The following is a 14199-nucleotide window of genomic DNA, read 5'->3' on the forward strand; positions in this document are numbered from 1 at the left end:
CTCCTGTCTCTAGGCACATTACAGCCCTGCAGAGCAGCATCCTCAGAGCCCCCACTCACACGGGCTGAGCCATTCTGGATAGCAGCCTTTGCAGCCCTGAGTTTGTACACAGCTAACATACCCTGCTTGTTCTCCCAGATGAGCTCAGGAAGCTCACACAACAGCAGCAGCAGCTTTCCTCCTGTCAAGGGCAGAACCACCCTGAGAGCAGCAGTGCTTCCAGACTCCAGGGGAGGTAGCCAAGCACTTCAGATACGGCAGCACAAAAAAAAAAAAAAAAAAAAAAAAAAAAAAAAAAAAAAAAAAAAAAAAAAAAAAAAATCAGAAACGCAGCTGATCACAGAGATTGCTGTTTGGCTGAATATTTTTCTTCGTATTCACTGCCAAGCAAAATCGCTTCCGCTTGCCTAAAGCTCTTTTATCAAGTGTTTCCCTAAGGAAATATTTCTTATTATCCAAATCAATATCCACTGAAGTGGATTTAAGAACCTTAAAGGCCTGCTATTAACATCAACTTAGATAGCTATTCTGTTAAACACAGGCTTTCAGTGATGATTCATTTGCTAGAGTCAATGTGCCACAGGCAGTGAATTGTTTTATCACCAGAATATTCTTTACCAGCTTCTAGAAAGTATCACTGGATTGTCACTGCTTGTGGCAGTGATTGTTTAATTAGAAACTAAAATATTTTCCTGAAAACACTAAGTTTCTTCCTCCTATCCTACATTATCACCCTGAAACTCCTATCTGTGAGACGTTGTCATGAGCAAATCATGCCCAGTGACTATTGGATGATTATGAAGCATTCAGAATAGAAAAAAAAAAAAGTCACAAATGCTTTACATAAGGTAACTATCACATCTCTTCACATTTCAAATTATGAAATACCTCATTGTTTTATGAAAATGTGCAGTTATTTTTCTTGGGAAGCTTCTCTGCACCTAAGAAACTCTATTTGTACCTGCATTTTATCAAAAAGTAAACAAATATGTATACTTATATAACAATATCCAGCATGACTCATACCTACCTCTTAAATGGTTTTGCATCATGTGCATACTCTTTCAACCCATTCATGCATATTTCTTCACTGCTGAGAAGGGCTAGTTGCAGAGGGCTTGACCTCCTGAAAGGAAAACACTCCTGGCTGCTACTGATTGCTCAGAGTTGCAGGTGCTCAGCATTTCCCAGAACTGAGATCTTAAAGCTGTCAGCTTGAGTTGATTACAAGGAAAATAGTATCAAAATCAAATCTTATTTCCACCTTCATATGTATCTCCTCCTTCACAATGTATAAGAAATCAAGGCTGTAAGACAATTATTAGCCTCACTTCACTTATTTATTCTAAGAAGCTAAGTGGTCTGTCAAGATTAACATATTTAAATTGATGGACTCCCATGTGGCTTTAATCTTTTAAAACTTGCTAAGTTGTTCTTAAATGGTAGATTAATTATTTACTTCAATCTTTATACAAATTCCTGTCTGACAAGTACACGTATAGAAGAAACTGAAGTTTCAAAATTAAGGAGTCTGATAATCCATCCTACATGAAACATTCCAAACGTGGAATGTGTCCACTGTGTGTCACAGGTGCTGATGCACCAGTCTCTAACTTGGTTAAAATTTGAAGAATTTCATGACCTTATGTTTTATGGTAGGGCAGTAGATGGCTTTTTTTGGGGGGAGGGGGTAGGTTAAATGTTCTTTTACATTAATGCTTACATTACCTAAATCTCTCAAACGTAGTGTTTCCTTATTTAAATTTTAGCGAATGTCTTAAAATCAAATATGAAATAGTAATTGCACATTAGGGAAAATGCACCATCTTACACCAACAAAAAAGTTTTTAAGAAAGAAAATCTAGTATATTTACATAGCCTTAACTCTACTTTGCACTTCCATACAAAACAACCTCTGAAGAAAGTTTAACTCTTCATGAAAGTCATATTTACCAGTATTTTTTCTTCCACATCAACTTGGAAAAAATATGTTCAATCTATTCACAAAAGTGTGACATAGAACGTTTTCAGACACTTTACTTGTTTCTTTGCTTTGCTTGTTTTTGTGGTTTTTTTGTTTTGTTTTGTTTTAGTTTTTTTTTACTACAGTACTGCTTTTGTACCATTTTTCAGACTGAAGATCTTTACAGCTGACATTTCATCAGGCAGCATGTGACTGTTATTTCCACAGTAACAAACTGCATTCTTATGCTCTAAAAACCTCAGTTCTTCGTGACACTGATTTAGAGGGATGGTTACAAATAACCAGTGGGAGGCACTAGCTGTGTTCACTGAAATGGAAAAATTTGCAGATGTTTAATAAACACACAGATGTAATTATCACTTCAGATTTTTCAGCTAAATCTAAATAAATTCTTTACTGTCTCTGCAACGCAGGCAAATATACAACAACTATGATATTTCTTGGGCACAGCCCTCCAGCTGCTTGATCATCCAATACAAAAAATTACTTTCATTATTATTTTGAATGAACATAATTCATATTTATAAAATGTTGTTGTATTTATTTCACTGAAAAGAATGGGAAAAAAAATCATCTGGTAACTGCTGTGCTTATATGTTTTGCAGTAGGAAAGGAAAGAGGAAACCAAGGCAAATTAACATGTAATTCAATTGGGCTCCCCTTTCTCATGCACCTCAGAACACCCCCTTACAGAAGGATAGGCTGAATTCCATCTGTTCTGAAGCACTGTTGAGGCCTCAAGATTATCATACACAGAGGATGTATGTTATCAGCTCCAAGGCAGATCTCACAGGGCATAGCACACAGTTTCTAGATAACAGCATCTAGCCTTCATGGGCTGCACAAAAAACAGTATTTAAAGAAATCAGACTTTTGAAACTTTTATGTTTTTAAAACATAACTATTGCAAAGTAAATCCAGTGGTTTCTTAACTTTTTTTCTGTTAAAGCAGAAATTAAAATGTCAAGTTTTTAACATAAAGCATTTATATTCTGTGCTTTACTATGCATGATAAGCATATTTTTCCCCCTGTCTTTTCCAGAGGTGACAGCTTAGGGCTTGAACATGCAACTAAGTTACCTGGGTCCTAGGAGCACTAAAATCATCTGATGGACATGCTCTAATACCAGGGAAAAGACAAAGGTAAGGCAACTCTGATGGAACACACTTGATTAAATCAACTTCCCTTTCATTTTCCCTGGGCTAAGAGCACAAACAGAGATGAGCAGAACTGTTGTATCTCAGTCCTGAGCCTGAATGTTGGCATTGACTGTACAACTATCAGAGAGCTCCATGCTAAATTTGGAGTGAGAGACTGAGGAGAATGGAAAATGTCTCTGTCCCTGCACTCTCCACCTAAAACCCCATCATCAACTGCAGCTGGAGCGTTACCCTGCAGCTTAAAGTAATTGTTAGAGATGAAAGCAGAAATCTGTAGCCTGTGTCTACAGCAAAGGGCCTCAGTGCCCACCTGCAGAACTTCCCCCCACTGCTGCAGAGCTCAAGCCCAGGCCAGGGCTCTGCTCAGGGTTGGGAAAAGCAATGACTGAAGAGCACTTTCTCAAGGGGATCTTTCTTTAAGGATGCATATAGACAACACAGTCAGTGTTTTTCTTTTTTATTTCCATTTCATAAATCCAACCGAATCACATTTAGATGTGGACAGTCATGCTCTGACTTATTTATACTCTCTGGGTTCCTCACTTGTCTCCCTCGGGATGCAGCTAAGTTCTCCAAAGGTAGCCAGGTATTCAAAATGAGATTTTCCTGTACCATTTCAAAAATGTCTACAAGCAGTTTGTGCCTGCTCTCCTTTCTTTTGGCCAAAGACAAGACAAACGGTATAAAACAAAGGAGTAAAAAAGTTACAGCAACACCTGAAAATACAGTGGAAACTTCAACAGCAAAGTACCATTTCCTTGACAGACTTCAGAATGAAACTGGCAGCAATGTAATTTTCTATGAAAAAATGTATACTTGAGGTAGAAATGTTCAGCTCTCAAGGGAATATTTATAAAAAGTTGTATAAGAGTTGCCTAAATAGCTGCCAGCTCTGTTATGTACATAAACCCCATAGTTTAAATTTTAAAAATATTTCAAGACAAGAAATAAAAAATTATTCAAATGCATGCCAACATTATCTGTTAAATGCTAAAGCTTTTCTGTGACCTTTGCTTTCAGATGTTAATTATGCACCAGACAACACAGCCTTCCAAGTTCCTGCTAAGACAAAGCCTATCAATAGATACTTTTCCCCAAGGAAAAATAGCCTTACTGTATGACACTGTAAGTCTCTTGACAACACTGCATACAAAATTCAGAAACAATCCACTGGAAGTAGCAGTTTCTCCAGAACTGTTGGCTTAAGAGTTAGCCAGTAATTGCAGCTGATTCTAAGCTCTTCCCAGGATGAAACTATTTGCTGACTGATCATGGGATTGTTATTCTTTATCAAGTGTCAATGAGATAAAATTGTAACATATGCAAATGCCACACATCTCTCCCCAGGTATTTACAGTACATATTAGAAAGATAATACAGTTTATCACACCACAGCGAGTAATTAGATAAATTCCCTGCAAATCAGGATCTCTTCCCTGGGAGTCACAGTTTTGACAATGCAGTTAGACCAGGTTTGCAAACCCCAGTTCCTCTGAACTGAAGGAACTACCTTTATTTTCTAAGGTCACCACTGCAAGCCTGTTTTACAAAAGCATTTGGATTATAGAAGTCTATTGAGTATATAATAGACTTGAAAATTTCTATCTTGGTAAACTACTACTAAGGACTATTAATTCTAATCCATTTTCTCTTCCAAGTAATCAATTTCTAATTTAAGGATAGGATCAGTAGCAATATCTTTATGCAAAACCACTCCTATTCACAAAGTTCAAAGCCTATTTGTTGCTTTGCTGATCCAGTATCTTTTCCCTTGCAAGGATGCTGGACTCCCCAGCAGCATTGTTCTTTCAAGAAGAAAAATATACCCCAGCTGTAAACTCAGGAACGATTTGGCAAGAAAGTGATAGTATTGACTGGCAGTAATGACTGTGAATATTAAACACAAGCCTTAAAAGAATTCTTATGACATCACTTGTATCTGTTTTAATTTACTGAAGTCTGTGCCTATTTCTCAAATACACATTTCTATAATGAAACGTAATACACTCTTTCCTAAGAATCATTGCACTCATCACCTTCTGTGCCTACAAATTAACTTAAAAGTAACACATGTAACTATTAATATCCAACTTCTAATTATCATTTTTAACTGTTTGCCTAAATCTCTATTTAAGCTACTGATCCATGCTGGTCTGAAAAGAAAGGTAGTCTTGAATGAAATTGTGGGTTCACAATAGGTAGGTGTTATTTCCTGCTGCTCACCATGTTCCAGACCAGCATATTTTAATTCTTCCTTAACTTGACCACACAGTCCAAATCAAATTTATCAAGGTGGAGTAAAGGAAGCATAGAGGCTTGAAACTTCCTTCTTTCTCCAGAGTCTGCTTTGGACTATAATTTAAATATGAAGCTGCCTGGAGAGCACCTGTCTCTCCCATGGTCATCAGCCACTGCAGCAGTGAGCAGTAAAGCCCTGGGCTGCCATTAGGTTTTCAGGAGCATTCCACTAATGGAGTCATTGTAAGAACACACAAAGTACCTGAAGGTCAATAGACCCGGCATAATCCCTCGAGTTTTCCTTACCAGAAAGGACTTTTCAGAGCAGAATCAATGAGAGTTTTGAATTGCTGCTTCATGAAATGTGAAACAAGAGACATACTGAGAAACATTCTTCCACATCTTTTGGCTGTTGTTGAAGATAAGATGAAATTTATATTTTAATCTGGTGTGCCCCACAACATGCCAGCAGTAGATTTTTCTCTGCTGGACTTCTTTGTCTATTCTCCCATATCCTCTGAATCTGGGACAACCAAGAATTTTCCATAAGTAATTCATATCTTAAAAGCTTGTTAATGGATTTTCCCCCTTATATGGACATGACAATTCCCAACAAATATTTCAGATAACTGGTGAGGAATATTCCAGTGAAATTTATGGATTCAATTCAAATATTGCTCAGTATTCACCTTGGGAAAAGTATTTGAAACTTGGTCAATGACAGATGAAAGAAAATCTAAATTCAGTTTTCAGGAAAACCACATTTTAAATTTGCCATTTCAGGTGGGGAATTCTTGCATTTTCATTTTTGTGCCGTATTCCTATGGTTTCACTTCCTGTTTTAATTACAACTTTATTCTGAAACATCAAAATTCTTTGCAAGATAGTAATTTTCTGAAGAACTGCAGCTCCTAGAAAGAGCATGGTCATCAGCACAGCTGCAAACAGCAATATCAAAACCTTATAAATATAAAAATATTAAGAAATTTCTATAATGTAAGCTGCCAAGTAATACTTCATTTTAACTGTGCAGTCTCACCCCAATCTAGGATGGTTTATTCCTCCATGAAAATGGGGTACAGGACACATCCAGTGTTATGATGCCTACAATTTTTGGCAAAATGCTCTTCCTTTGAAGAGCAGTATCTGCATTTCACAAAGTTCTAACTCAGTCAGGAACCTGCTGAGCAGATGTTCTGGAAAAGGCAAGCTAAATGGACAAGTCTTACAGAATTCAGAATCATACCCTTGGGTTTTTTCCTTTCCATTCTCTTCCAAGACAGACAGCCATACTCTAAGTGCTGCTTACTAGACATTTATGGCAAAGATGTTTTACATTCACCCTCTCTGGTGCCTCTGCTGGCACTGTTGGGGCAACACTTTTTCAGCTTGGGACTAAAAGCTTGGAGCCTCCTCCTAAAAGCATGTTTCTGATGGACAGGAGCAGGGTATAATTCTTTTCTTAACAAGCAGCAAAAAAAAAAAAGAAGGTTGCATCCACCCTGTTTTTACCCAACTGCCGTGTGATTGAAAACCTGCCTGAGAGGGTTCAACACTGCCTAAGACACTAAAATATTTCTTTTCCCTCCTAACTGCTTTTCCCATCTAGAGCTGGGAAGGTGGTTTCTTTGCTCAGTTAAAGCTTTGTTACATACTGAATATTTAAAAACCTCTTAAAACTAAGTGAGCAGCAGCCTCTAGACTATGTATAAAAATAAATTTGCCTACTTTGCATGAAATTGTTACCGTAGCAGCAGCAAGAAATTAGCATCCCATTCCACAAAGGCTGCTTTCACGAAGAAGAGTAAGCTGATCTTGCATCCCCAATTAGTGTTTAAACCACCAAGCTAGCCTTAAAAATCCCATATATAATGTTTATGTTGGCCCTGCTTTACAATACAGCATCAGTCACTTCTCTGTTGCGCCAAAAGCCCAAGTTCAAACATGAAAAATAGGTCAGCTGAGAGTATGTGCAGAAGCAGAGGAACCACACCTAGTTACAGGTTTGAGAGAGTATAGGTGTGTGTCTCTTTCTGAACTTCTCAGCACTGCCAAGATTCATCTAAAACAGCTTTTGGGGAACACAATAACAAAAAGAGTAATCCTATGAACTTTAGTTCCTTTGAGGACTAAAATGAACTCAATAGTTCATCATAGCAACTGTGATATTGGGCATACAAATCCCACTTCCCTTTCCCCCACTTTGTGTATCTGAATGGATGTAGAGCAGCACTCAAGTAACAGCTTCCCTTGTTTGTCCATATTTTATACTAGTTGGCACAGAGAAGAAATGGGTTGCCTGGAAAGAAAAAGAGGAATGAAACCCAAAAGATAATTAACACTCTCAGTGGTCAGACTGAGTTCAAGACTTCAACTGTGACAGAGCCTGAGGAAACCCTGACACAGCCATACTGCCAGAACCATCAGCAGAGCCATGATTGCTTTTTAGCCTTTCAGCGGGGAAAAGACAGCTCTAAATCCACAGCAGGGAAAAGGCAGCTGTAAATCCAACCTGCAGTGGGCAACAAGATTCAATAATTTACAACTGGTGTGAACTTTAAACAAGCACACAGAAGTTATAAGGGAGCCCACTGAATCAAAGGACAGCTTCAGACCAGATCCAGGAGGGGAGTGCCCACTGCCCCCAGACTGCTCCTGCTTCAAAGAGCAGAATGCCACCAGGAGGCAACAGGCAGCCAGGAGGCAGCCACATGGCCTCACCCCACAGGCAGCCTCACCCCTCCAGGATTTCCCTCCCTTTGGAACCCACCTGAGGCTCTGGCTCTTCTAGTTCCACCTAAAGAGCTCTTTCCCCCCAGCAACCCATCTCCCCACAATACACAGTTTCACCTTTACAAAAACTCATGTTGGCTCCTGGTGAGGTAACATCCCAAAGCCTGTTTCAGAAAAAGCAGCTTTGGTGGTATCAGACACATGATGTAGTCTACAGTAGTATACTGTAGTCTACTGTAGTATACAAGCAGGACACGCAGGAAGACAAAATGCTGATCTCTTCTACTGCTGTGCCACTGACTTTCTCCATCTTCAAAGTGAACTCTGCAGAGTGGGATTTTTCAAAATCTCTTCATACATGGGTTTCACTCTGGTGCCTCTGAAGTATCTGATTAAACTCCTGCTGTTTGTAATGAAAGCAGTGACATCAACATTGTTTATCCCACCAAGAATTTCCCACTACCTCATTTTATCTGTGAATAATAAACACTTAATCACAGTCTCCTGCTTCTCAGTAGGCTGCGATCTGGTGTTAACAAGTTACCCAAATACCCTCATCTGGAAAGAGCTAAAGAAGAAAGAACAGTCTGGCAGTAGGAATATCCATTCTTTTTCCACAAAGGACTCCATGTATCAGCAAAAATGTTCCACCAGTTTTTTGCTTTGGGTTTGTTTTTTTTTTTTTGATTATGAAGGGGAAAAATGGTTTTAAAGATGAAACTTAGTCATGAGTGAAACGGTACATGAAAAGGGTCTGTCTCATTACAAAAATTGCACTACTGCCTCAGTATTATTTAACTGTGATAAAGCGACTGCCACCAGCAACAGTTTACCCAGTTCATCTTCTGAACTGTATTTCATAAGTATTAAAAAACAAAGACAATGGAAAAAACAGTCAGTGCAGTGGGACTTTCCTATACTTTTGCCAGCTCAGCAAATCTACGAGGTCATTCCCGTGTACCTTAGAGCACTATGGATTAGATTGCTCCTTCACTAAGGAGCACGTAATACTTGGAGGATAAGTAGCAACTACGGGCCATTCCAGAAAATATAATGTGAGGAAAATGAAGCAGTGCCTAAACAAACCAGAAAACTTGACAGCATTTTCCAGCATCTGAAGCAGCAAATGTTACTGTTAAGAGAGATCAAGGCAAGGCATCATTTTTGAAAACGACAGAAAATACAGAATGTTTTTTCATTCAACATCACAGGTATTTATTTGGAAAACACGAAAGTCAACAAGCTAACATCAAAGTAAAACCATACAGAACTGAAAAATTTATCTGGCTTCCACATGACTCATGAAACCATCTCCATTCCTAAATCCTCACCAAAAACGTCCTTGTGCAGCCACCATTTTTATGTTATAATAAAAGGATACATTAAATGACAGAGTTTAGTAGCATGCAAGGAACTGTCTTGAAATTTCAGACGCTGATCTCACAGCTGCCAAGACAGCAGGCTTTGCTTATCTCTTCAGACAACTATGGATTCTTGAAATTCAAGAGGGAATTTAGCTGAATGAAACATTCCCTATTCTCAGCATTCACAGAATTTTGTGATAAAGCAATTCTTCTAGGCCTTATTTTCCAGCCTACAAAACAGAGGCCATAGGACTTTGTTAATTCAGAAATGTAGTTGTCCTAGACAATGCAATGAATGATTTTAAATCCTCAAGGATGATTAATACCTTCATCAGTGAGATTTTTCAATTGCTTAATTAATGTTAAAACATGTGCCTTAACTTGAGCCCAAATTTGTTTGGAATCAACTGCCAGCTACATGATATTGACATTGTTTGCAACTTGAAAGGAGGCCCCTTTGATTTTTCAATTTGCTTTTCCCTAGACTTTGATCAATCCAGTGTCAATGACCTCTTTCTTGGCTAAACACCAAAATGAATGTTTTTAATTTCACATTAGAAGAAAAAAATTGTCAGAACTGAATCACCGTTTTATGATTTCAGAACTTTTTTACAGTCCAACACCCTTTCTAGTGTGTGAACCTCAGCACTAGCCTGAATATTTTCTCAGTTCTGTTATTGCCATAGACATACATGGTGATATTTTTTTTACACACCCAAGGATTGTATCTCACAGAATCACAAAATCAGTTGGGTTGGACAAGATCTCTGAGATCACTGAGTCCAACCTATGATCCAACATCACCATATCCACTAGACCATGGCACTGAGTACTGTGTCCATTCTTTCCTCAAATACCAGAGAGGATGGTGAATCCACCACCTCCCTGGGCAGTCCATTCCAGTGTCTAATCAACACCTCTGTGTACCAGTTCTTCCTAATATTCAACTTAAACCTGCCCTGGTGCAGCTTAAGACTGCGACCTCTTGCCCTGTTCTTTCTTACTGGGAGAAGAGGCTGATGCCCATGTGGCTACACTCTCACGTGGTTGTAGAGAGCAATACGTTCTCTTCTTCTCCAGGCTAAACAACCCCAGCTCCCTCAGCTGCTCTGGGCCTGGCTGTCCAGCCAGTTCCTAACCCAGCAAAGGTCCCACCTGTCCAAGCCCTGGCTCTCCAGCTTTTCCAGGAGGGTACTGTGGGACATGGTGTCAAAGGCTTTGCTGAAGTCCAGGTAGACACATGCACAGCCTGTCCTTCCTCCACCAGGTGGGTCACCCGGTCATAAAAGCAGATCAGGTTGGTCAGGCAGGCGCTGCCTTTCCTGAACCTGTGCTGGCTGGATCTCATCCCTTGGCTGTCCTGTACATGCTGTGTGATCACACTCAAGGGGATCCATTCCATAACTTTGCAGGGCACCAAGGTCAGGCTGACAGGCCTGTAATTCCCTGGATCCTCCTTTGGCCATTCTTATGGATGGGTGTCCCATTGGCCACCCTCCAGTCATCTGAGACTTCCCCAGTGAGCCAGGACTGATGGCAAATTACAGAGAGCAGCTTGGAGAGTCCTTCCACCAGGTCACTCAGCACCCTGGGATGGATCCCATCTGCTCCCATGGACCTGTGAGCATCTAAGTGGCTCGGCAGGTCACTAATTGCTCCCTACTGGATTACAGGGGGTCCCTTTCCTCTTCCTGTCCCTGTCCACCAGCTCAGGAGGCCACCAGCCCTGAGGATAACAGGTCTTACTGATGAGGACTTAGGCAAAGAAGGGGTTAAGTACCTCAGCCCTCTCCTCATCTTTGGTGACTATATTCCCTCCCAACACCCAATAAAGCGTGGGAGTTTCCTTTGGCTCTCCTTTTGCTATTAATGCATTTATAAAAACACTTTTTATTATCCTTTACAGAAGTTGTCAGTTTAAGTTCTAAATGACCTTTTACCTCCCTAGTTTTCTTTCTGCATGACATCCTTAAACACTTCCTGGGTTGCCTGCCCCTTTCCTTGAGGTGATACTCCATCTTTTTTTCCCCAAGTTCCTGCAAAAGCTCCCTACTCAGCCATGCTGGTTTCCTTCTCTGCCATTTCATCTTCCAACACAGAGGGACAGCCTGCTCCTGAACCTTCAAGATTTCTTTCTTGAAGTACATCCAGCCTTCCTGAGCCCCTTTGTTTTTAAAGGCTGCATCCCAAGGGCCTTTCCGAATCAATGTCCTCAAAGTGCTATATCTGGAAGTCCAGAGGGTTTTGTTTACCCCTGCCACCACGCCGCCCTCTTACTTCTCCAAGTATTGAAAATTCCATAATTTCATGTGCCTAAAACAGCCTCTGACCTCTGACCATCACATCTCCCAGCCACACTTCTCTGTATGTAAATCACAGTCTAGTGGGGCACTGCCCCTGTAAGCTCATTTTTTACCAGCTGTGTGAAAGTTCTCTTCCACACCCTCCAGGAGCCTCCCAGACTGCCTCCTTGCTGCAGCGTTGGGATTACAGGAGACATCCAGCAGGTTAAAGTCTCCTACAAGAACAAGGGCTGGAGATGGTGAAACATCAGCCAGCCACATACAGAATGATTTGTTTGAATGTAGGATGATTTGTTTCAATCGTCATCCAACACCACTAGTTTTCAGCCTGTTAGATATCTAAACTGAACCTTGAAGGCTTTAAGGGGGATTAGCTTCCAAAATAGAATCCTCATAAAAGATATGCAATTCTGAATGCATCACCTTGCTTCTGTCTCTGTTAACGAGATCAAATTGACAAGTAATCAACATTTCTCAGAAAGAATTTTTACTTTTCATTGCAAATCCTGAGAATTATCACACTTAACCTTCAAGTAGTTACAATGTTTCCTCCTACATCAGAGTGTTTTCTAGAAGAAGCATTCCTATTTATTATTTCTGCAGTCACTTGCTATTTTATAATTAAGTTTTCATGTGTGTTACCAATTTTTGTATCTTGATCTTATTTTGACACAGTGTTTGTCAGGTCTCAGGAGTCCATGAGGTCAACAAAATCTTTCACAGTAAATCCAAATGGAAGCGTTCCCTTGGACAAAACCTGCCATGCAAATGACTGCCCAGGAGACCCTTTTATCAGTGAAATTTAGTAAAATATTTATTTTTCTATTTTATTTAATTCATATGAACATTCAGAGCATTTCTACTTTGAAAGATAGGACTTAGGTGTAGGAAACCAGCTGCTGTATCTAGGAAGAGGCTGGTGTCTGCTCCATGGCCATGGTGAATTTCTTACAGCTGGGAGAACTAAAACTCAGAATAATTTTCTTCAAATATTTACTCTTGAGAGATAAAGAGAACAGCAACATTCGAAAATACACAGGCAAATCAGATGTTCTCGTACAGGTACTGAGAAAATTCTGGTTAGCTACTTAGTAGCTACCACTGCAAGGTAGTTCATTCTGGCTAGAAAATTCAATATATTGGAAGCTTTTGTCACCAAAGGACATTCATTTGCTCTCATAAAAGAGCAGAAGTGCATTGAAGGCAAGCTTTTAAATGCTTGTAAACCAGTGGTGATGGCAAGCTGAGAGTTCAAAGTAACTGACACTTTCCCAGATAAATATGGCTAGGAAAACATATTGGACTCTATCAATTTGCAGTAACCAGCAACACTTCAAAGAGAAAATCAATTTTATTTCCTCTTTAAGGCAAAAACAAAACAAAACAAAACAAAACAAAAAATCAGTTTAAATCTTCATGAAGAAATTTGCTTTACAGTGTACAGGCAGCCTATGTTTGTCAGGATGTATCAAAAAAATGAGAGCAGAAAAACCATCACTGCAATAGTGCAGCAATGACAGTCTGGCTACACCCACCTACTAACTGTGTTTCATAAAGCGAAGAAATAACTTATTACATGTCAGGTACAGACCCCACCAAGAAGCACAAGAAAAGGCTTGGCATTCTCAGTGTGTAAGTTTCTGAATTGCCCTGTCACTGACTCACTTCTTGAAAGCCTCCAGCAAAAGCAGCATTTGACAAAAGCCAGCAGCCTTTGCTCTACACAGAACAGAATTTGTTTGAAAAACTGTAGAAGATTAACTTAAAAAAAACCCCAAACAACAACAACAAAACCCACAAAAATCCACCACCACCAAATAAAAACCAAAACCAAAACAAAAACAAACAACAACAACAATAACAACAACAACTGAGAAAAAAACCTAAAGAAGACCTGACATTGTTGCCTCCTGAAGGGGATATATCTGGTTTTAGGTTTTCCATCAGACATCTGAACAGTATGCTGTGACTTTTACCAGGTTGAATTGAGATGAGTAGAATTGAACTGTCTTGACCAACAAAAATTTCCAGCATGTCTCAGGGAAAGTTGACCTTTTTAGGACCTTTCTTTGACAGGCATCTAAGCAACCATTTGCTTTGATAAAAATCACATCTAGATTCCCTTTCTGAAGTGCACAGACTGGTTGCTTTTTTTTTTTTTTTTTTTTTTATGAATCACATTTAAGCAAAATCTTACAATGAAAGTCCACACCACAAAGTCTTCTTGGAGCCTCACATTGTTCTCACTCCAGCACTGATAACCCCATTGTCACAAAAAACCTGCAGCCACCTTTCAACTAGCAGACATAAAACAATGAAGTTGCTCTTTAACTGTCTGTTCATCAATATTATTCAATTGTTTCTATTTTTTGGGGCTTGTAGCCTGTATGTGGATATTTGCCGTTTACCATGTAAA

Source organism: Cinclus cinclus, chromosome 1 (assembly GCF_963662255.1).
Source record: "Cinclus cinclus chromosome 1, bCinCin1.1, whole genome shotgun sequence".
Classification (NCBI taxonomy): Eukaryota; Metazoa; Chordata; class Aves; order Passeriformes; family Cinclidae; genus Cinclus; species Cinclus cinclus.